At 38.1% G+C, this 25,364-nt stretch overlaps 1 protein-coding gene and 1 long non-coding RNA gene across 5 annotated transcripts in view; both read right to left on the bottom strand.

The window, feature by feature from the left end:
* LOC127853988 (cGMP-inhibited 3',5'-cyclic phosphodiesterase 3A-like) overlaps nt 1-25,364 on the bottom strand; it is a 206,292-nt gene that overhangs the window by 127,912 nt on the left and 53,016 nt on the right. The window lies entirely within an intron of this gene.
* Nucleotides 14,360-14,852, bottom strand: LOC127853994 (uncharacterized). The gene is made up of 2 exons (XR_008036866.1): nt 14,658-14,852; nt 14,360-14,501 (listed from the first exon to the last, which is right to left on the bottom strand). It is a non-coding gene; the product is annotated as an uncharacterized LOC127853994 (long non-coding RNA).

Raw genomic sequence — 25,364 nt, forward strand, 5'->3', positions numbered from 1 at the left:
CCAAATTATGACTAATGATGGTGTAAGTCATGCAAAGCAATGTATGGCTGGGCGAGATCCGACCAGCACAAACATGGAATCATTGGTGACATGAGGAAAGATTTATAATGTCAAAGGTATGAACTCGTTAGGAATGCTTGCTTGTCAGCATCTTTGTCTTTTTGATCTTACTTGGACGAGATTCAAACAGGGCATTGATATTGTCAAGATAAACATTTTGACCAAGTTTTATCAAGACAGAGTTATAATATGGCTTCTAGAGTGGTGAGAAGATTTTGTAAGATTTTACCAGGTGACTTTTTCGATGTTGACGACCTAAAATTGAACATGACCTACACGTAGGTATTGTGAAGAAGTACATTCTGACCAAGTTTCATCAGATGTACATTCTGACCAAGTTTCATCAGATCTACATTCTGACCAAGTTTCATCAGATGTACATTCTGACCAAGTTTCATCAGATGTACATTCTGACTAAGTTTCATCAGATGTACATTCTGACCAAGTTTCATCAGATGTACATTCTGACTAAGTTTCATCAGATGTACATTCTGACCAAGTTTCAGCGAGATTGAGTTATATATGTGGCCTCTAGAGTTTAAATTAGATTTTTCTAAGATTTGACCTAGAGACCTAGTTTTTGGACACACATGACACAAATTCAAAGTAAGTATGGATATTGTCAAGATAAACCTTCTGACTTTTGTTTCATCAAAACTGAATTATAAATGTGGACACCAAAAGTCGTAACAAGGTTCTTCTAATATTTGACCTGGTGAAATAATTTATGGTTGCAAGTGATCCAGACTGAAACATATCCAAGAAATTCTGAAGAGCACTATTTTGACCAATATCATTAAGATTGGAAAAATAATGTTGTCTCAAGTGCGATAACGAGCTGAAAGTTGACAGGCATGACAACGGCCACTGGACATAGATTGCCCACAAGAGCTTACCATGTACACTTTGTGCACAGATGACCTAAAAACAAGGCTTCCACCCTACAAGATGATTTTCCTAACAAGTCATTTAAAACTCAAAGGACAGTTTGACATATGGGCTGTGCTCTGTGAAAAGGCGGTTTAATGCATGTGCGTAAATGTTGTCCCAGATTAGCCTATGCAGTCTGCACAGGTTAATCAGGGACAACACTTTCCACTTTTATGATATTTTTTTTTTACAGAAAGTCTCTTCTTAGCAAAAAGTTTAGGCCGAAAGTGTTGTCCCTGATTAGCCTGTACAGGCTGCACAGGCTAATCTGGGAGGACACTTTACGCACATGCGTTAAACCTCCTTTTCACAAAGCATGGCCCATAGAGATGTATTTTCTGTTTGCAATGTCTATATAAGATAAAATTTTATCCCACTTTTACAGCGAAATCGGTTGATTAAAGCCCCGTTGATTAAATTTCATCTATAATCAACGGCAAGGCTATAATCAATGGCACGAAATGACGTCATCAACTGCCGAACCGGGACTACTTTTTCCCACGCACCTCGTCACCTGTATTTGCCAAGTGCATCAATAATAAAAACAATCTCAAATGTTTGTCAATCTTAATGACCCCTTAAAACAAAGGAAAGTAGCAAAAAAACGAGTTTTTTGTCATTTATTGTCATTAAAACCTAGTATTAGGTAAATTTAACACTATGCAAATAGGTTCTGTTGTTGTTGCTCCCCTTTGAAGAAGTCAGTTCGAGTTGCTCCCCTTTGACCGTAGAAAACAATCGTCTGGACCAAGAAATCCTGTGTTCATTTACAAGATGTACTCGGATATGCGTCCATCTGATTTTTCTTTAAAGCATCTTTTCTACCTGGCAATACGCACAAATGACACTGCATCCCGGTGATTCTTGCGTCAACAATTGGGTGTCAACAAGTTAGGTCAGATGCTGAAGGCCATGGCAAAAGACCCTGGCTTTCTCAAGCACAAGAGAATAACGAACCACTCAGTTCGCAAATTCCTGGTCCAAAAACTTCGAAATGCAAACATTCCACCCACTGAAACCATGGCCATAACAGGGCACAAAAATGTCCAGTCCATAACCAATTATTCCAACATATCTGTTGAACAGCAGCAAAAGTGTTCATTCTTGCTCAGTCCAGTAAATGTAACAATCCAACAGATTCCTCTTGTTCACCTTCACACACTGAAACTATGGCCGAAATGCAGCCTAGACAACCGATGTCTACCGTCGAACAAGTTGATCTTGATGTTCGCCCCACCCAGTCACTTCACTTGCAAATGTCTTTCTCTAGTTCGAACAACTTTGCCTCACAATTCTTTGGTGGCACTTTCAACATTCAAAATGTTAATGTATATAATTAGCTTAAATCCAACTAATCTTTGTTATTTTGTCACGAAATAACCACATATTATAACAAAGAAGGAAATATTGTGCACCTCGTGATCGACTCGATAGTTTGATATCGAAAGTGAATTGTGTGTGGTGTTAGGCTACGTTGTAAACAAATGTAGTTCCTTGTATATAACAACTTAATGCCATATTGATATCATAAAACTTAAAGATTTGCAATTCAATATGATTAAAAGTGTAATAAATAACGCTCGACACTTTGTTACAGAACGATATTCTGATTAAAAAAAAAAAGATTATTTGATCAGCGGTTATTTTTGGAACGCGGAGTAATACACTGACCTTGGTTACACTACAGTCATTATCAAAGTACGACAAACACTCATGAAAACTTATTTTGTTGAAATAAAAATAGTTTACTGAATAAAAAGTGGGATAAATAGAATAATAGGTTAGTGTTGATTATAGATCAGGTTTATCATGCTCGGCACGAAAACGAAAAAGCACTCGCCAAGGCTCGTGCTTTTTGTTTTCTAAGCCTCGCATGATAAACCTGATCTATAATCAACACTAACCTATTATTCTCTATGTTTCAAGCTGAACAATTGTTAAATGCTTGTTGAAAAAATGCAGACAGTGTTAATAACCGAATTTCAACTTCATTAGGAACATCCATATTGCTTGACTTATCAGTCTGTGCACATTTCCTTGCTGTATAACAGTTCTGTCAATCAATACTCAAATCTTGGTAAGATATCTACAGGTATATTGGGACTTCTCTTCAGAGCCTATCTGAACCAGTTTCCAAACCATTACATGATAAGGCGCATTACCCAAACATATTGGATCGTCATGATAGGTTTCCAGACCATTTGATCAAATTAAACATAAATTAAATACAAATGAAGACGAAAAGGCTCTGCTTCATTTCCACTAATCTAGACTTTGGTCTCAAGAGTTTTTCGGTTAGAGTACAAAAATATATTACAAAATTAATTAAACTTTTAAATGTTTGTATAAAAGGTCTGATACAAATTTAGCCACCAGAAAATGTAGAGCAATAATTATGATAATTTTAATATAATTGATTGAAACGTAAGTATTTATATGATAAACAGTTTATATTTTTTCTATGCACTTTATAATACATCTAGATTAAATGAATAGATTACCACCGAACTGTTAATAAATATCCGTGTAAAATAGGCCACAATCATCCTGAATAGTTTTCCAGATTATTCAAACGTACACTGTATAACAGGGGTGTAAAATAACGGTTGCCCGCTTGCATTGGCGACTGTATGTTAGCCTCGGGTGAATGGAATCTTCAAAATACTCGCCCGACCTGGTCAGTCTTGGCATTAATTTTTTTAGGCACTAGCCCGGCCGGGCTACCAGCTTGTAAATTTCACTAGCCTGAATCAATTTTAACTAGCCCGAAATGAATGTTGTAATTATTTCACATTTTTAGCTATATTTGCATTGAAGAAACATAGAACAATAAAGATAAAACAAATAAACACTTGATTCTGTTTTATTCACAGTTAATATTAGACAAAAAATTTATCACAAGGTCTCAAGACATCTTCATTCATGGTCATTGTCCGAGTCACCGACATCCAGGTCTGACATGTCAGGTATGCTCTTAAAGGCGGCATGAAAACAAAAAAAAATGTTATAACATATGAATTTTCCACTCAAACATCTGAATAAGTAAATGCAATGTCAAACTAGCAATAATACCTGTGCATAATAAGTAGAACAAGAAGGTAACTTTCTGCCCTAACTTCTGAGTCAGCTTAATATGAAACGACTTGTTTAGCAGTAGTTCCATTGCCTAAGCCACATCTGCTTTGTCGCCAATTGTACCAGCATCTAAAATGCAGTATTATAAAACATTTGAATTTAATGTCAGGAAACGTAAATTTACAGATAAATGTTATCTGTTAAAAACTATACTTGTAAGTTAGTGCATGATATTTAATTGCATGTTGTTTGCTTACATTATGTATGAATTGCACTTACCAGCCAGCCAGTCAGCAATGATGGCTCAGAATCAAAGTCCCCAATAATTGGAGATATCAAAACGAAGCAATGACTGATTATTCTTCCATAACGGTTGCAATTTTTGTTTTATTGACTGTTAATAATTTTTTGTTGCATCCTTCATTCTCATTTTGCAGTTGATATGTGTGCGTTGCGCGCTCAAAATAACGCAGAAAAGAAATTAAAATAAATTTACCGCCGCATGTTCTCCACCCAGTAGTAATAAAAGTTATAGCGTCTCGCAAGATTGACTTACAACTCTGTTCGATAAGCGTCTAATCAATGAGTGCTCAAGGGAAATAACAAATGCAGTTTTGAATAAGCGTCTATATGAATTTATTTCTGACATGTTACTAAGTTCGGACACGAAAAAATGCACTCGACCGATCGGGCTACCGGCTTGGAATTTTCACTCGACCGATGCAAAAATCACTCGACTTGGTCGACGGTCGAGTGGGTTACGTCCAAGACTTGACCGGGTGACCGCATAACTAGATCAGCCAGTGGCCTTTGATTAGGTAACTGTAACCAGTCTGCAGTGCGCATGGGGTAATGTTTATCACACTGTTTATATTCCTGCATTATGTCGTCGTCGAAACAAATCGACATAATAAAGATAGTGATACACCAAAATCTGACCTAATAAACAAACGAAAGCTAGAACAAAGGAATTACGAGCAGTCAAAAGGAAAACGTCAGGTATACGTTTCAAACTGGATACACTGTAACTCCAATATAACGCGGATGACGGGGTCCAAGCCACTCAACAGCGTTATAACGGATCCGCGTTATAAGTTTTGAGATCATTAATTACAGAGGGGCTATAAAACAGGTATAGTATAGCCTATAATATAGGTACTGTGAATCACCATTCTGTGTTGTCATCCGCAAATACATGCATTTAAACCGAATCGTATCGATAACATTATACATACCACTCTTCTAATGTGCACATCACTTAAAAAATAATAATCTTCAACATTTATGACGATAAATATGTTTACGAATTTCGTAAACACAACTATATGCAAACGCCATTTTTCCGAAGTGTAAAGAGAACAGTGCATTATGGGGTAGAGCTTTCATTGGACGAGTGGATTTAAATTTAGATTGAATGCAATACGATACATGTACAAAGAAAGGTTTATTGCGTCATACGCCGTCATGCAAAAAACGTGCTTTCGGGGGACTTTCTGATACCGGGCAAAAATGAAAGTGAATCTCTGTTAACAATTACACTGCGTTAGCATGTTAATAAATTGTCAGATTATTTCATTAATTTCTCATACAAAAACTGAATTAAATAATTAAATACTAGAATGATAATTAAATGACAGAAAAACTTGTTTTATACTGTGTGCGGTATATTTCAAAGCCGCTCCTTTATTACAGAGTTGAACTGCAATAATATCAAAGTAAGAATATTTTTATCGATTTGAATAACTTTAATTTTATAATTATCCCGCTTGCACTTAACATTGAAATTAGCGCACTGTACAGCTCTGATAGCGATTAAAATCGGTTCAACGGACGGTATAATAAAGCAATCAAGATGTGATCGCTGCCATCTTTGAATTGTCTGAAAATAAATTAACTTGCATAACATGGATTTGAATCAGAAATGGAAGGTTGGAGAAAAAACGGGATCCAAGACCCACCCGCGTTATATTGGATTCAGCGTTATAACGGAGAGCGTTATATTGGAGTTCCAGTGTAGTTTTATTGAAAATAAAAGTGACAATTTTGACTAACTGAATTTAATAGTTGGTCAATGTGTTGGATAATATATATGCTTTAATATGTTTTTAATTAAAACCCTGTTTGCTAGATCGTAAAATTAATGGTATATATTGTATTGTTTTTAACACAAATATTAAGTATACATACATGTATTTGCTGTGAAAAATGCAGGGTGACCACAAAATCAGTATGGGCGACCTGCTTTTACAAGTTGGTGGACCTGCAGGGCGAGTTGCTTTTAGCAAAATTTTACACACCTGAATAACCAAATGAGTTTTCTCTAAACCCTTATACAGAATTCTGATCAGTCAGCAGGGATTATACATTATCTATAAATGAGCCTCATTCTGGGGAAAATGGGTATAAGTGCATGTGTGCCTCAATCTGGGAAAATGGGGCTTAGTGCATGTGCACCTCACTCTGGCAAAATGGCGCTTAATGCATGTGTGCCTTAATCTGTGGAAAATGGGGCTTAGTGCATGTGTGCCTCACTGGGAAAATGGGGCTTAGTGCATGTGTGCCTCACTCTGGGAAAATGGGGCTTAGTGCATGTGTGCCTCACTGGGAAAATGGGGCTTAGTGCATGTGTGCCTTAATCTGTGGAAAATGGGGCTTAGTGCATGTGTGCCTTAATCTGTCGAAAATGGGGCTTAATGCATGTGTGCCTTAATCTGTGGAAAATGGGGCTTAATGCATGTGTGCCTTAATCTGTGGAAAATGGGGCTTAGTGCAAGTGTGCCTCACTCTGGGAAAATGGGGCTTAGTGCATGTGTGCCTCACTGGGAAAATGGGGCTTAGTGCATGTGTGCCTCACTCTGGGAAAATGGGGCTTAGTGCAAGTGTGCCTCACTGGGAAAATGGGGCTTAGTGCATGTGTGCCTCACTGGGAAAATGGGGCTTAGTGCATGTGTGTCTCACTCTGGGAAAATGGGGCTTAGTGCAAGTGTGCCTCACTCTGGCAAAATGGGGCTTAGTGCATGTGTGCCTCACTCTGGCAAAATGGGGCTTAGTGCATGTGTGCCTCATTCTGGCAAAATGGGGCTTAGTGCATGTGTGCCTCATTCTGGCAAAATGGGGCTTAGTGCATGTGTGCCTCACTCTGGGAAAATGGGGCTTAGTGCATGTGTGCCTCACTCTGAGAAAATGGGGCTTAGTGCATGTGTGCCTCATTCTGGCAAAATGGGGCTTAGTGCATGTGTGTCTCACTCTGGGAAAATGGGGCTTAGTGCATGTGTGCCTCACTCTGAGAAAATGGGGCTTAGTGCATGTGTGTCTCACTCTGGGAAAATGGGGCTTAGTGCATGTGTGCCTCACTCTGAGAAAATGGGGCTTAGTGCATGTGTGCCTCATTCTGGCAAAATGGGGCTTAGTGCATGTGTGTCTCACTCTGGGAAAATGGGGCTTAGTGCATGTGTGCCTCACTCTGAGAAAATGGGGCTTAGTGCATGTGTGCCTCATTCTGGCAAAATGGGGCTTAGTGCATGTGTGTCTCACTCTGGGAAAATGGGGCTTAGTGCATGTGTGCCTCACTCTGAGAAAATGGGGCTTAGTGCATGTGTGTCTCAATCTGGGAAAATGGGGCTTAGTGCATGTGTGTCTCACTCTGGGAAAATGGGGCTTAGTGCATGTGTGCCTCACTCTGGGAAAATGGGGCTTAGTGCATGTGTGTCTCACTCTGGGAAAATGGGGCTTAGTGCATGTGTGCCTCACTCTGGGAAAATGGGGCTTAGTGCATGTGTGTCTCACTCTGGCAAAATGGGGCTTAGTGCATGTGTGGTTCACTCTGGGAAAATGGGGCTAAGTGCATGTGTGCATCACTGGGAAAATGGGGCTTAGTGCATGTGTGTCTCACTCTGGGAAAATGGGGCTTAGTGCATGTGTGCCTCACTCTGGGAAAATTGTGCTTCGTGCATGTGTGTCTCACTCTCAGAAAATGGGGCTTAGTGCATGTGTGTCTCACTCTAGGAAAATGGGGCTAAGTGCATGTGTGTCTCACTCTGGGAAAATGGGGCTTAGTGCATGTGTGTCTAACTCTGGGAAAATGGGGCTTAGTGCATGTCTGCCTCACTGGGAAAATGGGGCTTAGTGCATGTGTGTCTCACTCTGGGAAAATGGGGCTTAATGCATGTCTGCCTCACTCTGAGAAAATGGGGCTTAGTGCATGTCTGCCTCACTGGGAAAATGGGGCTTAGTGCATGTGTGTCTCACTCTTGGAAAATGGGGCTTAGTGCATGTGTGCCTTACTGGGAAAATGGGGCTTAGTGCATGTGTGTCTCACTCTGGGAAAATGGGGCTTAGTGCATGTCTGCCTCACTGGGAAAATGGGGCTTAGTGCATGTGTGTCTCACTCTGGGAAAATGGGGCTTAGTGCATGTCTGCCTCACTGGGAAAATGGGGCTTAGTGCATGTGTGTCTCACTCTTGGAAAATGGGGCTTAGTGCATGTGTGCCTTACTCTGGGAAAATGGGGCTTAGTGCATGTGTGCTTCACTCTGGGAAAATGGGGCTTAGTGCATGTGCACCTCACTCTGGCAAAATGGCGCTTAATGCATGTGTGCCTTAATCTGTGGAAAATGGGGCTTAGTGCATGTGTGCCTCACTGGGAAAATGGGGCTTAGTGCATGTGTGCCTCACTCTGGGAAAATGGGGCTTAGTGCATGTGTGTCTCACTCTGGGAAAATGGGGCTTAGTGCATGTGTGCCTCATTCTGGGAAAATGGGGCTTAGTGCATGTGTGCCTCACTGGGAAAATGGGGCTTAGTGCATGTGTGCCTCACTCTGGGAAAATGGGGCTTAGTGCATGTGTGTCTCACTCTGGGAAAATAGGGCTTAATGCATGTGTGCCTCACTCTGGCAAAATGGGGCTTAGTGCATGTGTGCCTCATTCTGGCAAAATGGGGCTTAGTGCATGTGTGCCTCATTCTGGCAAAATGGGGCTTAGTGCATGTGTGCCTCACTCTGGGAAAATGGGGCTTAGTGCATGTGTGCCTTAATCTGTGGAAATTGTGCTTAGTGCAAGTGTGCCTCACTCTGGGAAAATGGGGCTTAATGCATGTGTGCCTTAATCTGTGGAAAATGGGGCTTAGTGCATGTGTGCCTCACTCTGGGAAAATGGGGCTTAGTGCATGTGTGCCTCACTGGGAAAATGGGGCTTAGTGCATGTGTGTCTCACTCTGGGAAAATGGGGCTTAGTGCATGTGTGCCTCACTCTGAGAAAATGGGGCTTAGTGCATGTGTGTCTCACTCTGGAAAAATGGGGCTTAGTGCATGTGTGCCTCACTCTGGCAAAATGGGGCTTAGTGCATGTGTGCCTTAATCTGTGGAAAATGGGGCTTAGTGCATGTGTGCCTCACTCTGGCAAAATGGGGCTTAGTGCATGTGTGCCTCATTCTGGGAAAATGGGGTTTAGTGCATGTGTGCCTCATTCTGGGAAAATGGGGCTTAGTGCATGTGTGTCTCACTCTGGGAAAATGGGGCTTAGTGCATGTGTGTCTCACTCTGGGAAAATGGGGCTTAGTGCATGTGTGCCTCATTCTGGGAAAATGGGGCTTAGTGCATGTGTGCCTCATTCTGGGAAAATGGGGTTTAGTGCATGTGTGCCTCATTCTGGGAAAATGGGGCTTAGTGCATGTGTGTCTCACTCTGGGAAAATGGGGCTTAGTGCATGTGTGCCTCACTCTGGGAAAATGGGGCTTAGTGCATGTGTGCCTCATTCTGGGAAAATGGGGCTTAGTGCATGTGTGTCTCATTCTGGGAAAATGGGGCTTAGTGCATGTGCACCTCACTCTGGGAATATAAGGCTTAGTGCATGTGTGCCTCATTCTGGGAAAATGGGGTTTAGTGCATGTGTGCCTCATTCTGGGAAAATGGGGCTTAGTGCATGTGTGCCTCATTCTGGGAAAATGGGGCTTAGTGCATGTGGGTAAAGTGTTGTCCCAAATTGGCATGTCCACATAGGCTGAAAAAAAAGACTCTAGAGACATATTCCATTGGCCTTCCCACAAAAGCTCATTATTACAGAAACATGGATTACAAAAACGATAAGTAATAGGCTCTGATTTCTGTTTCCTGCAAACAACATTACATTCCAACAAAGGAAATAATGACGTTTTAGATTGCCCGATATTTCAGAGCAATGGTTTAATGTTCATCATAGCAGAAATGAAATGAATGTTTATCCGTTTATCGTTTATCAGAGAAAGCCATCTAAATGTCAATTGCAGACAAGCTGTCAAAAGAATGGCCATAATATGTAACCCATTTCTACAAGGTTATCATATACGGGTTTGTTTTAAAATGATAATGCCATAATGTCACCCATGCCGAATGATTAAGGATAAACCAGTTCTCATTCTTCTGTTGTTGAACATCTTCAAACTTGAACCTTTCCAACTAAATGTGCTACAAAACTTGCCTTGACAGCAACCACATATTTCTCACCCCAACAAAATACATAGGTGCAAGTAAATTCAAATATGTAAAAAGAAGATAAATGTTATCTTAGAAAACAAAAAATTGTACTTTCAGCATACAATTTCAAGGTAAAAATGTCCATTTTGTTGACATGCACATTTGCGGATTTCTGATTTAGGAATTTGAATAGGAAATTTATTTTGTGTTTGTATTAACCCTTTGCTACTCAGATACATATTTTTACTGACAGGCTGTTCTGGTTTTATGCTGTTTGCAAAAAGCCTATTTCACTTTGCTTCTCAGTGGGAAAGGGTGAAATTTGCTTATCGGTCAACCCACAAAATTAGTGAAAATTAATGTCTCCAAAATATTAATGAAATTAAAGTATTTGAGAATGACTTTATAGGAATATGTTATAAATTACACCAAATAATTGTTTTAAATATTGATGGAAAGTAGACAGTAGCATGATGTTACCATGGTAACAATTAACAGTTTTACTGTGAAATTTTAAATATTAAACCTCAAGGAAGTTGATTTTACCCTTTCCCATTCTGATGCAAAGTGAAAGCGGCTATGTGCAAACAGCATAAAACCAGAACAGCCTGCGAGTTGCTATGTGCAACCAGCATAAAAACAGAACAGCCTGGGAGTTACTCGCAGGCTGTTCTGGTTTTAAGCTGTTGTCACATAGCCATTTTCACTTTGCTTCAAAGTGGGAAAGGGTTTAAAGGCCAAGCTGCAGGTGGTATTTCAAACCCACACCAAAAACACACACAGATTGTTGGCATGCATTCCACATGCATTTTCCCTTCAAAGGTACGCAGGATTCTCAAAGCAGCACAATGCCAAACGAAATGATGTAGTAAACACATACGCTTGGAATTCATCCATGAATTACTTGACATTTGCCATTTTATTTTTGAAGCAATTCTTTCTAAATTTGTAACGGCAGGGGGCCATAGATGTAGACCTGAGTTTGAAAGAACATTTTGAATGTGCTAAATATCATAATAAATATCTTGTAAAAAGACTTTCATTATAGCACTTTTACATCTTCATTGAGCAATACTCTAAATATTCAATTTTTGACAATTAACACTTTTCCTATCAGAAGCAAAGTGGAAATGACTAAGTGCAAACAGCTTAAAACCAGAACAGCCTGCGAGTAACTCGCAGTCTGTTCTGGTTTTATGCTGTTTGCTGCTCATCAGTATCTTAAGTCTGGAATTGAAACCTTTAAAACTTGAATCTAGAAAGAAAGGTCTTTACTTAAATTTAACTTTCTGAGGGACAGCAAATCCCATAATATACGTATCTAAGTATTAAAGGGTTAAAATCTCATAAAGGCATTACACTGATCAAATACAACATATTCACATTCCTGCTAACTTAGCAGACATGAACCCTTGTGCACTTACAACAAAGTGAAAAACCCGCTTATCAACTTCTGATCTTTTTTTATAAAATGTTCATTATCTTCAAGGAGAAATAAAGGTTTAATCACTATTACTTTAAATAATGGAATGCCATTATAGAATGTTCTAGATAAATGTTAATCATCAAAAGAGCTGTACACAGAAATGTGGCACAGATAACGTAACCATTTACCCTATTTGCACTAAGAACTTTTTGAAAAAAGTACAATCCATGATGTAACCAATAAACTTAATTCATAATTAACAACGAGTATGATCTACTGTCATGGTGCTGAATGGGTTTGATCAAATTCCACTTCATCATCATGCTATATGGCCCTCTTGGTGCAAAAAATTACCATGTGTAATTAAAATTTAATGGCACGTGGTACCTTTTTGCACCAATGAGGCGATACATCCTGATTCATTACAATGCTATTGGCCAATCATTGTGAGCAACATGGTATCAGCTTCATTTTCAGGATTTGTTTTAACATATCACTGTAAAATCATTTAGCACAATGATATCATCAAATACATCATGGCTGTGCCTTTTTGTACTATTATTATTTTTAAATGTCTCTTGTAACATCATAACACAGGGTGTCATGTCAGAGTGTTGCATGGAAGAAAGGAAAATGGCCTAGATTGCCAAAGTACAACACCAACAGAGATGATGACAGACTATAACAAAATCTATCTACTGCTGGTGTTTAACAAGAAAAATAGCCCACAAGTTAAACAAATTTACATCATAGTCTCATCCCCCACCCTACCCCCAAAACAACAAGAGCTGTCAGAGGACAATGCGCTCGACTATTCGAGTGCTTGACAGTATAACATAAGCCATCATGGGGTAATTGTTCAAATTATTCAATAAGGTCAAGGTAATAGTTCAGGTATATTTTCCACAATCTATTGAACATTTGTAAAGACATAAAACAAACTAAATAGATTTTATTTCAAGATTGATAGCAATAGCTTGGGTGGGAAGTTTGGACAGTCCTTCAAAAATAAAATAAACAAGGGCTGTTTGTAAAACATGCATGCCCCCCATATGGGCTGTCAGTTGTAGTGGCAGCCATTGTGTGAATACGTTTTTTGTCACTGTGACCTTGACCTTTGACCTAGTGACCTGAAAATCAATAGGGGTCATCTGCCAGTCATGATCAATGTACCTATGAAGTTTCATGATCCTAGGCATAAGCATTCCTGAGTTATCATCCGGAAACCATTTAACTGTTTCGAGTCACTGTGACCTTGACCTTTGACCTAGTGACCTGAAAATCGATAGGGGTCATTTGCCAGTCATGATCAATGTACTTATGAAGTTTCATGATCCTAGGCGTAAGCATTCTTGAGTTATCATCCGGAAACAATTTTACTTCGAGTCACTGTGACCTTGACCTTTGACCTAGTGACCTGAAAATCAATAGGGGTCATCTGCCAGTCATGAACAATATACCTATGAAGTTTTATGATCCTCGGCGTAAGCATTCTTGAGTTATCATCCGGAAACCATTTTACTATTTCAAGTCACTGTGACCTTGACCTTTGACCTAGTGACCTGAAAATCAATAGGGGTCATCTGCCAGTCATGATCAATGTACCTATGAAGTTTCATTATCCTAGGCCTAAGCGTTCTTGAGTTATCATCCGGAAACCATCTGGTGGACGGACCGACCGACGGACCGACCGACCGACCGACCAACCGACATGTGCAAAACAATATACCCCCTCTTCTTCGAAGGGGGGCATAATAAATAAAAAAGGAAAAAAAAAATTGTTTGAGGGGTGGGGGTGGGGTTGAGAGGGTGTATAATGTGGGGTGTGGTCATTTATTAGATGATCTTTCAAATATAAAACAAGAGTGCCAAACTGTCACAAGATACGCCCGTTCAAATTGGACACCATGCTCAATGCTTGAAATGCACTAAGTGACCTCAAGACCTAGTTATTGACTTGGCATGACCCATATTTGAACTTGACCTAGATATCATTTAGATGTAACATCTGACTAAATTTGGTGAAGATCAGATGAAAACTACTTCAATTAGAGAGCGGACACCATGCTAAATGCTTTAAATGCACCATGTGACCTCGTTTTTGACCGGGCATGACCCATATTCGAACTTGACCTACATATCATCTAGACACAACTTGTAACCAAATTAGGTGAAGATCAGATGAAAACTACTTCAATTAGAGAGCGGACACCATGCTAAATGCTTGAAATGCACTAAGTAACCTCGTGACCTAGTTTTTGACCCGGCATGAACCATATTTAAACCTGACCTACATATCATATAGACACAACTTTTGACCAAATTTGGTGAAGATCGGGTGAAAACTACTTCATTTAGAGAGCGGACACCATGAAATCCTTGAAATGCACTAAGTGACCCCATGACCTAGTTTTTGACCCGGCATGACCCATATTCCAACTTGGCCTAGATATTGTCTAGACTCAACTTCTGAGCAAGTTTGGTGAAGATCGGATGAAAACTATTTGAATTAGAGTCCGGACAAAGTGGCGCCGTTGAAAATGCACTAATTGACCCTATGACCTAGTTTTTGACCCGGCATGACCCATATACAAACTTGGCCTATATATCAACTAGATGCAACTGCTGACCAAGTTTGGTGAAGATCGGATGAATACAATTTGAAATAGAGTCCGGACAAAGTGGCCCCTTTGAAAATGCACTTATTGACCCTATGACCTAGTTTTTGACCCGGCATGACCCATATTCGAACTTGGCCTAGATATCAACTAGATGCAACTGCTGACCAAGTTTGGTGAAGATCGGATGAATACAATTTGAATTAGAGTCCGGACAAAGTGATGCCTTCCGCCCGCCGCCCGCCCGCCCGCCAAGGGGTTTCACATAATACGTCCCGTATTTTATACGGGCGTATAAAAAGGAAAAATCAATTATTTTTTTCGGGGGGGGGGGGGGGGGGGGGGGGAATTAGCTTTAAAACTGGAATATACCGGATTATTGGGTAATGATTAACGATATCAACTGTATTATATAAACAAAATGAAACGACTTTATATACGCATAGTCAAACAATAGTTATAATAACCTGATAATTAACAGAACAACAATTAAGTGTTGATTATTGATGTGGCTTCAAACTGCTAATTGTCTCAGCTAAAATATAATAGCAAAAACAACAAGCAATTATAAAGCCTTGACCACTCGTGGGTGCGAAAACAGCTGCCTGGTCTCATTAATGTCTCGATATTAAAGGGAAAATAATTGTACATAATTATCTGACCTTGTTTATGTGTGAAATACATACACAACGGGCGGGAAACAAACTTACTTGGGGGACACATTAAATATGCTTATATGCTTATACATGTTGTCGTAAAAATAAAACCCAAAACAAATATGTTTGTTGATCTTTTAATATAAAGACAATAATCATATAGCGCAATAAACCCACACAAAGTACAGTACAGCCAAAGCGGAACAAACGTATTTCGCGATCCGCGGCGGCAAGGCGAAACGAGTCGATGCCGCGTCAGTCGTTGAAGCCGCGTCAGTATGCGGCGGCAAGTCGCATTTCGCCGCGAAACTTCGCATCTGTCCGCCGAGGCATGCCGCGGTCCGCGACATGATGCCGAGTCGAAGCGATCATGAAATATTTTTTTTTTTATTATTAGTTACATGTAGTTAACAAATTTTGAAAGAACAATTATAATAATAATTAAAATCATAATAAATTTATTGTGCGCGGATTGTATTAGCATATACATGTAAGCATAGTTAATGTGTCTGGCCAATTATTAAGTTTGTTTCCCGCCCGTAGCGTATGTATTTCACACATAAACAAGGTCACGTAATTATGTTTTCGCACATACAAGTGGTCAAGGCTCCAGCATATGGTGGATTTATAAATTAATTGCATGTTGATTCCGCTATTATATTTTAGCTGAGAAAATTAGCAGTTTGAAGCCACATCAATAATCAAGACGGTGACGACGTATTTGTAGTTTTGTTAATTATCAGCTTATTATAACTATTGTTTGAATATGCGTATATAAACACGTTTTATTTTGTTCATATTATACAGTTAATATCGCTACTAATTACCCGATAATCCCGTATATTCCAGTTTTAAAGCAAATGCTGGTAAATATTTACGATACACAAACATTCTCGATATTTCCTTAAGTATCAAATACATTTTGGCATTTGTTACTATTTATAGAGATGATGAAATAACGTCTAATCGGGGCGTTTTTTTTCTCCACTGAACACGCGATTTACGCCTGACGTGATGTTCATGTACAAAACAAAATACACCCAAACTTTCCAAACGACGTTCTACATGTCTGCATAATTTTCGCGCGCTTTTTATGAAACAAAGGATATTTTAGCACTGTTTATTTGACGCTAGAATTTGCCAATGGACGCATTAGCATTAAAATTCGGAAGTGTGTTTCGGATTACAAATTTAATAATGATAATCGAACGAAACATAAACAGTTGCGCGTAATTAATTCTACGCTACACATACATGTATGTACATGTAGGTGGATATCTTTTCACTCGATCCGCCGCGTACGTATGCGGCGGATTTACTCCGCGAAAGTACGCGTGGTTTATACAGACTCGGCGTCGTTGCGCGGATCGATGCCGAGTGCCACGGCGATACGCCGCGTGAACACACGATTCGGCCGCCGCGGACTAATAATCTGGCCGTGGCGTAGCCGCGGATTATGTTTGTGCCGCTTTGGCTGTACTGTAACTTAAAGTACTTTAGCCGATTCTAAAAATGACAATGGTAAATGATTATTGCAATTTTATTAATACATGCCCGTGATAATCGTGTTTTGTTTTTATAAATTTGATTTTTTTTATTTGCATTCTTTTAAAGTAATAATTATTTCTATAGGATTACAGCAATTTCTTTAGAAACGGGAATGCAATCACTAAAAAACAAAACAACAGCATGCTTTTTTATTTACTATTTTATCTATTCTGAATCCGTGTACATTAAATTAATTTTGATTTAAAATATTATTATATTTGTTCTTTAAATTTTTTTTGAGTAACTAATCATTTTTAAATTTTAGATTTTGATTTGAAGATGCGGATTGACGAGGATTGCGGCTTGCCTCGGCATGTCTCGGCGGGCATATGCGAAGCTTCGCGGCGGCGAAATGCTTCAACGGCTGACTCGGCATCGACTAGTTGCGCCTTGACGCCGCGGATCGCGAAATACGTTTGTTCCGCGTTGGCTGTACTGTAAACTGCCCCTTATGCACATGGTAACATTAGTCACACACAAGGAAAAACTGATTTTTTTTTGTATAGCTTGTGAATATATGAGCCTTGCTCTATGAAAAGAGGGTTTAATGCATGTGCATAAAGTGTTGTCACAGCTTAGCCTGCGCTGTCTTCACAGGCTTATCAAGGACAACACTTTCTGCCATAACTGGATTTTTGCTAAGAACAGACTTTATTTTATTGAAAAATATCATAAAAGCAGAAGTGTCATCCCTGATCAGCCTGTGTGGACTGCACAGGCTAATCTGGGATTACATTAAATACAGCATTAAACTTCAATTTTACAGAGCACAACCCATATACTTTTGCCATAAAAATGGCACATCCATCAATTGTAACAGACAGAACTGTGTCAGTGACTCCAGAAATTAGATAATTACTCTGTTATTTAGACAAGTGTTAGAAAACACTTATTCCTCAAGGATTAAATACCATGGAATGTTTTACCAATCAGAACAACACAAAAAAGCAGTTTATAGCCAAGATTTTTGTACTGAGGAAGGTAATTACTTGATCACATTTCGGTGACTTTCTTCCAAAACCAGATCTAAAATCTAAGACTTCAAGATGGTTGTTTCAGAAAAGATCAATATTTTTTTAAGAAAAACAAGTATTCCTTGTAATTTAACATTGGTAATTATTTTGAATCCAATTCATTCTTAATGGTTCAAAATAAAAATTCACAGGTACATGTGGGTTTTTTTTAATTTTTTCAAACAAAAAACATGCAGGTGTATTGCTTATAAAAAATATAAAAGATCTTTAAAATCTATTGCAAGAAGTTTTTTTGATAACAAGAAAAATGGAAGAGATCAAAGATAGTGGTGAGTTTTTTTTTAAATATTAAACATAAAAAAGACCTTGACGATTTCTTGTAAGTAATTCTGTTGATAAAAAAAGTCTCAACGTTATACAGGGGAATTATCGTCTGTGCAATTAATGGTTTATAATGTGGAATGGTATAATTCTATTGGAGCCAATTTGGCTATAGGAAGGCTTGGAATTGTAAGGTCCATGGTTTGAATCCCACTGAGAAAACTGGATCTCCTAGCGATCGGGAGGTCACGGGTTTGATCACCAATGTGGAAGCGTTCTGAAGATTACCAACATAGACACATGTGAAGTACTGGTTCTAGGTCCAGGAAACGGACTCGAGAGCATTTCAAATAAGCCTTAGGCTTTCTATGCAATCAAGCTAAAATAAATACTATTAGGTTTAAACAAACTGGATGTTTTCTGTGCAACATATTTATCCCACACTAGCACCGCATGAGTCCTGAAGCCTTGCTTATAGGTCATGGTACATATATTAACCCTTTTCCCCCGTAATAAGCAAAATAAAAATGGCTTTTGCTACCAGCATAAAACCAGAACAGCCTGCGAGTAACTCAGTCTATTCAGGTTTTATGCTGTTTGCTGCTCATCATTATCTAAGGGTTGGAAATGAAGCTCTTAAACTTGAATTAAGTAATACATGTATTTTATTAAATTTAACTTTTTATGGTACTACAAATGCGTCAAAAAAATGTATCAAAGTGGTAAAGGGTTAATTGGGATTGGTGAAAAGTAAAGTTGTGTCAGGGGACAAGCTAGCCCACTTAGTAGACTACTCCCCTTTGTAGCAAAAGGTCCTTTTTTCGAGTCCCGGACTGCTTGCGTATTTCCTTGCAACAATGACGCTCAAAGAAATTCTCCATAGAACATGCAAGTAGATTTGGCGGCACAAGGTTGTCACAGTTGCCAGTGACTTGAATTCAGTATAACAACTTATCACCCAGTAAAGATTTGCATGATATCGGACTATAAAAACTATAAAAACTGTTGTTGTTTTTATATAAACTTGCCCACAATTCTGTCAGGTATACATTAATAAGACAAGATGGTGACTGTAACGACAAGATTTCATGACAACAAAGCATTTATTATTGGACTAGAAAAAGCACCCAACTTAAATCAAATTCCCATGGCAACAAACTCCGTAAGGAATAGAAACGTAAAATCACCACACTAATGCAACCAACATAAAATCATGTGCTGATGTGATGACAGAATTTTAGGTTTATTTTTAACTGTAAATTTCTACTCTTAATGTGGAAAAAATGTGTTCTGGAAATTCTGTGCATAAAATTGTATGCCTGTAAAGTAGAGTAATCATTGTAAAAGAACTGCTGTACCAAACAATAATATTGAGTGATTTTTCTACAGTTGAGCCGTGTTCAAGGAAAAGTTTGCGCTTAATCAATGGGCGTAAAGTGTCGTCCTATATAAGCCTGTGGAAGTCTCTTCTAAACAAAACTCCAGTCTTGGCAGAAATTAATTACCCTAATTAGCCTCAGTGCAAAGTGCACAGGCTAATCTGAGATGACACTTTGCCCATAAAAATTAAACTCAGTTTTCCCAGACCACAGCTCAATTGACCAGGGCACAAACATGAGAGATCCATCACCTATAGTACACAAGCAACAATTGAAACAATATTCTACAATTCTATATGACTTAATTTATATAGTACAAGGCCAGCAGTATACACAGTTATATACCTTCCTATATTTCGTGGATTTCATTCCAATTCTAGGGTATAAGCTAACAAAAGCTTGTTTGAGAAAAAGATCTATACATAATACTTTTCAGACAAAAATATGTTTCTGTGAAAAACAAAAACAGGGAACATAATCTATTGCCAATAACACCTGATAAACCATTATCAAGACAAGCGTTATGCTAACTGTCTAAGATCATGATAACCTATCAATATTTCCAGGGGAAGGGGGATAATACTTTCTCTTTACTTCAAAAAGAGGTAAAAGCCTTATAGTTTCAACACCTCTACTGAACTGTAAGTCATCACACTGACAGATAAGGCCAAAAAAAAAATTTGCGATTTCCGTAATATATCAGTATGAGCGACTGGCAGTTTTCATGATCAATTTTGCATAAGGATGACAACTCCTGTACATAAATCTTGTTTATATCTTTGGTAAAGCATTCATCCTATTGAAGGATGAAGTGGAAACACTGAATGTTTATGGTCTTGGAGTTTGCCAAGTCAAAGTGAAAGTCTTTGGTGAAAAAATGCTCTCTATATGTTTAACTCAGTTTTATCAGAAACACAGTTTACCGTTGATTACTATTTACTAAAAGGAAAGAAAAACAATTAACTATGCCTCTTGGACCAATATTTCTTCATTTGGCCTTGAAAATTTCTGACAAGCCACTTCGGTTTTGCGCCTGCAGTTCTGTACACTTGCCAGTGTCCGCAATGACTGTCCAGACCACTAGTAAAGATGCACCAAAACCACATGATCTTTTCTGTTAGCCTAAATACCTACATGTACCCACTTCAAGGGGAATACTGGAAATACCACAGGTGTGCCTATGAACCTGGAGGCAAGAAATGCCAGTGTCATCAGATTAACCATCATCTTCAGATTTGAATTAACCCCATTAAGAATTTGTTTGGAATGCCTTGCCCCTGGAATGTCTTGGAATATGCACTGGTTGCTATTGATCACCTATTGGATTTGATTTTTCTTGGATCAGCTTTGGATAACAGGTTTTTCGCTGCTTGAAGGAGAAATTTGTGGGAAAATTTGTTGGAAGGAAACTAAATCTATCACTACCTCTAATGTGCGCATTAACAACTTCCTCTGATCAAAAGACTCAAAGTATATTAACAGCAATTTTGTTCTTGTGTAACCTATCAACAGGTTAAAAATGTGGGTAATAATTAATCAAACCTTTCCCTAATTTCTCACACATTGAAACTTTCTTCTATTGATTGTAACAGTTAAGTGGAAATAGTGTCCGCATTGCAATGATGAGGTCCAAAGCTTGATTCTCACTCATAGAGTATATTACAGATCATGCCACACACAAAAATGGTCTTATTGTATAAATGTATCAGGAACATCAGAACTGCACATGCACAACTTCATAATTATCATAAGGAACAGTGCATGCCAGTTTGAATGTTGCACTATGAAAAGTGCACAAGTATTTTGTCGGACAGATTGTGTCTACGGACAGGCAGACAGACAGGCAGACAGGCAGACAGACAGACAGACAGGGACACATTTTAATGGTGAATCCAGATTAAATATGCTGTTGGGTTACAACAATCCAATAATTATTGTTCACATGTTTGTATGAGAAAGAAAATGATGCAACTGCCAACCTTATTTTGTACAATAAAGGTATACAAAAAAGGTCAAATTTCACTGTAAAACGTACATTGCAAATTTTTTAAAAAATATCTTCCGATTGCATCATTTAAAGGGTCAATATGAAGTATGCCATGTACCAATGACCTAGAATTTCTGTAATTCCCAGATTTAGTAAACAATATAACCATGACCTGCTAGTACTCTGGTTGGATTCTGCTGCAAGAAAGTGGAATGCACAGTACTACGCAAAAGAAAAACTTGAAAAATCAGGGACACTTGCCAAGACAAATAGCACCATGTAATTAACAAGCTTTGGGGAAAGGTATTCCTGGCAGGACCGAAATAAATACCAAGTAAACTGGACTGCAGTAGTAATACAGGTGCAAACAGGTTTCAGTGTAAGGAGTTCCACAATTGGAGAGAACCCTATGTAATTAAATTATACATGAAAAAGGAGAACCTGATGTAATTATATTATACATGAGAAAAATCAGTTAACATTTGCATACGGAATAGTCATTGAACCTTTTGAAATGCTCAATAAGAGGGTTACAAAATACCATGTAAAAGGAAATGTCATTGGCACAGATACAGTACAGCCAACGTGGCACAAACATAATCCGCGGCTACGCCACGGCCAGATTATTAGTACGCGGCGGCCGAATTGTGTGTTCACGCGGCGTATCGCCGTGGCACTCGGCATCGATCCGCGCAACGATGCCGAGTCTGTATTAACCTCGCATACTTTTGCGGAGTAAATCCGCCGCATACGTACGCGGCGGATCGAGTGAAAAGATATCCACCTACATGTACATACATGTATGTGTAGAGTAGAAACCAAGATTTACGCTGGTTTCATAACTATTATTTTCACGTTTTAATAAGCGATATGACACGTTATGCGCTTTAACAAATTATCGTTGAATTAATTACGCGCAACTGTTGATGTTTCGTTCGATTATCAAATTATCATTATTAAATTTGTAATCCAAAACACACTTCCGAATTTTAATGCTCACGCGACCTTTGGCAAATTCTAGCGTCAAATAAACAGTGCTAAAATATCCTGTGTTTCATAAAAAGCGCGCGAAAATTATGCAGACATGTAGAACGTAGTTTGGAAAGTGTGGGTGTATTTTGTGTTGTATAAATACATGAACATCACATCAGCATAAATCGCGTGTTCAGTGGAAAAAAACGCCCCAATTAGACGTTATTTCATCATCTCTTTTAATAGTAACAAATGCCAAAATGTATTTGATACTTAAGGAAATATGGAGAATGTTTGTGTATCGTAAATATTTACCAGCATTTGCTTTAAAACTGGAATATACGGGATTATCGGGTAATTAGTAGCGATATTAACTGTATAATAAGAACAAAATAAAACGTGTTTATATACGCATATTCAAACAATAGTTATAATAAGCTGATAATTAAGAAAACAACAAATACGTCTTCACCGTCTTGATTATTGATGTGGCTTCAAACTGCTAATTTTCTCAGCTTAAATATAATAGCAAAATCAACATGCAATTAATTTATAAATCCACCATATGCTGGAGCCTTGACCACTTGTATGTGCGAAAAAATAATAACGTGACCTTGTTTATGTGTGAAATACATACACTACGGGCGGGAAACAAACTTAATTGGCCAGACACATTAACTTTGCTTACATGTATATTCTAATACAATACGCGCACAATAAATTTATTATGATTGTAATTATTATTATAATTGTTCTTTCAAAATTTGTTAACTACATGTAATTAATAATTTTAAAAAGATTTTTTATTTCATGATGCGCATCGACTCGACATCATGTCGCGGATCGCGGCATGCCTCAACGGACAGATGCGAAGCTTCGCGGCGAAATGCGACTTGCCGCCGCATACTGACGCGGCTTCAACAACTGACGCGGCATCGACTCGTTTCGCCTTGCCGCCGCGGATCGCGAAATACGTTTGTTCCGCGTTGGCTGTACTGTAGGTATTATAAAATTGCTGCTGCTGTTGGAGTTTTTATCATTATAGTATATTGCACATCTTAGTTCTTAAAAGACTAAGGTTTATAAACAAGAATTAAAATTAATCACTGATTCAAACCTGAGGATGTGTACAAATTTTAATCTTATTTCAGATGTAATATCTGAATTCTTCATTTATGATCTAAAATGCTTCATTTTGATTTCATTTAAAAAGAAAAAAAATATTTCGCACCATCAGCTGCCTATAGAAGGAAAAGTTTATTTATTAATCTTACAGCAGGAAATTGGTATAAAATGTGGCAGTTCTTGACTTGTTATTGTTTGCATTTCATTTGGTTTTCTTCACAAGATAACAAGAAGTATTAAAGTAAGCTTCTTTTCTAAGAAAGACATGAAATTGTTTATCATGACAAAAATGGATAAGATGTCACTGGGCATTAAAAACATGTGCCATTAAGCTATTTCTAAGGATGAAGTATCCATTAAATACAAATTAATACACAGTACATTTTCAAGTACATTAGTACTTGTTGATGTACCAAGTGAACAAATTCATAATGCATTTGGATACATATAATAATCAAAAAAGTCCTTAAGTAATAAAAGTGGTAAAACGATTCTGGATATATTTAGAAAGAACAAATAGTACTAGTTCATTATGAGTAAAATGTCACCAACCTTGTATAAAACAAAGTGATTTACATTAATCTGCCAAAAATCGTTCATGAGTTCATGACCTTGTTTTTGGTTGAACAGGACACTGATGCAAACTTGGCAAAGATATTGTCAACATAAACAGTTTAACTGAGTTTGAGTCATAAGTGTTGCCTCTAGAGTGGTAGCAAGGGTTTCTCTGATTTGACCAAGTGGCCTAGTTTAAAGACGCATATTATGAGGCAGATTCAAACTCGGTCAAAATATTGTGAAGATAAACATTCTACCAGAGTTTCATCAAGATTGGGACATAAATTTGGCCTCTAAATAGATCACAAAGTTTTTCTAAGATTTGACCTCATGACCTTGTTTTTAGACTCACTTCACCCAGATTTAAACTCGACCCAGATAATATACATTTTGCCTCTAGAGTGTAACAAGGTTTTCTTTGATTTGACCTGGTGACCTATTTTTGGGAAGACTTTGACAGCGGTTCTAACTCAGTCTAAATAATGCCATGATATACATTCTGACCAAGTTTCATCAGGATTAAGTCTGATCAATGTTGCTTCTAGAGTGGTTACAAGTTTTTTCGGCGTAAGCTGCATAAGCCAGCTTTTCACCTTAGCCTGACCTTTGTAAGTGTCCAATAAAATTCCAAAAAAATTTCCCGCGGCTAGGTACGAATGAATACACTTCATTTATTCCATTGGCTGATTTGAGTATACCACCAGAACATTGGAAACATATCCGCGTCTTTGTAACACTGTTTTACTGTATGAAACAATTTTATCTCGAATGAAAAGGCTTAATAGATAGAACAGTTTTACACTCAATTCTCGACATCAATACAGTTTGTGCGTACACCTTTTATTTTCAGAGTATTACCAGCGCAAGAGCGTTTATACTTAAAAGGCTATGTTCTCATATTTAGTACTTACTTCCTTATTCCTGTCAACATGTTAACATGTAAAAGTATAAAGAGCAATGGAAGCGAGGCCTCACTTTAAAGCATTGCATTTCAACCCGCGAGGTATATCGGGTCAATTCGCGGACATTCAGAGTTTATATACAGGTCATCACCGGAGTTGGCGGCCAGTAAAATGATCGTTATATAATAAAGACGCTATCTGTGAACTAGGTGACCTGGAATTTTCTTTAGACCAGAAATATGTTAAATGAAGATATTCAGCAATATAATTATGGTATGTAAATAATAGATTCTTAATGTGTTTTCAACAATACAATGATAAATATTATTGTTGATAAATTTAACAATAATTATTCGTCCATATTGCTTAATGTACTAAAGTGATA

Source organism: Dreissena polymorpha, chromosome 12 (genome assembly GCF_020536995.1).
Source record: "Dreissena polymorpha isolate Duluth1 chromosome 12, UMN_Dpol_1.0, whole genome shotgun sequence".
NCBI lineage: Eukaryota > Metazoa > Mollusca > Bivalvia > Myida > Dreissenidae > Dreissena > Dreissena polymorpha.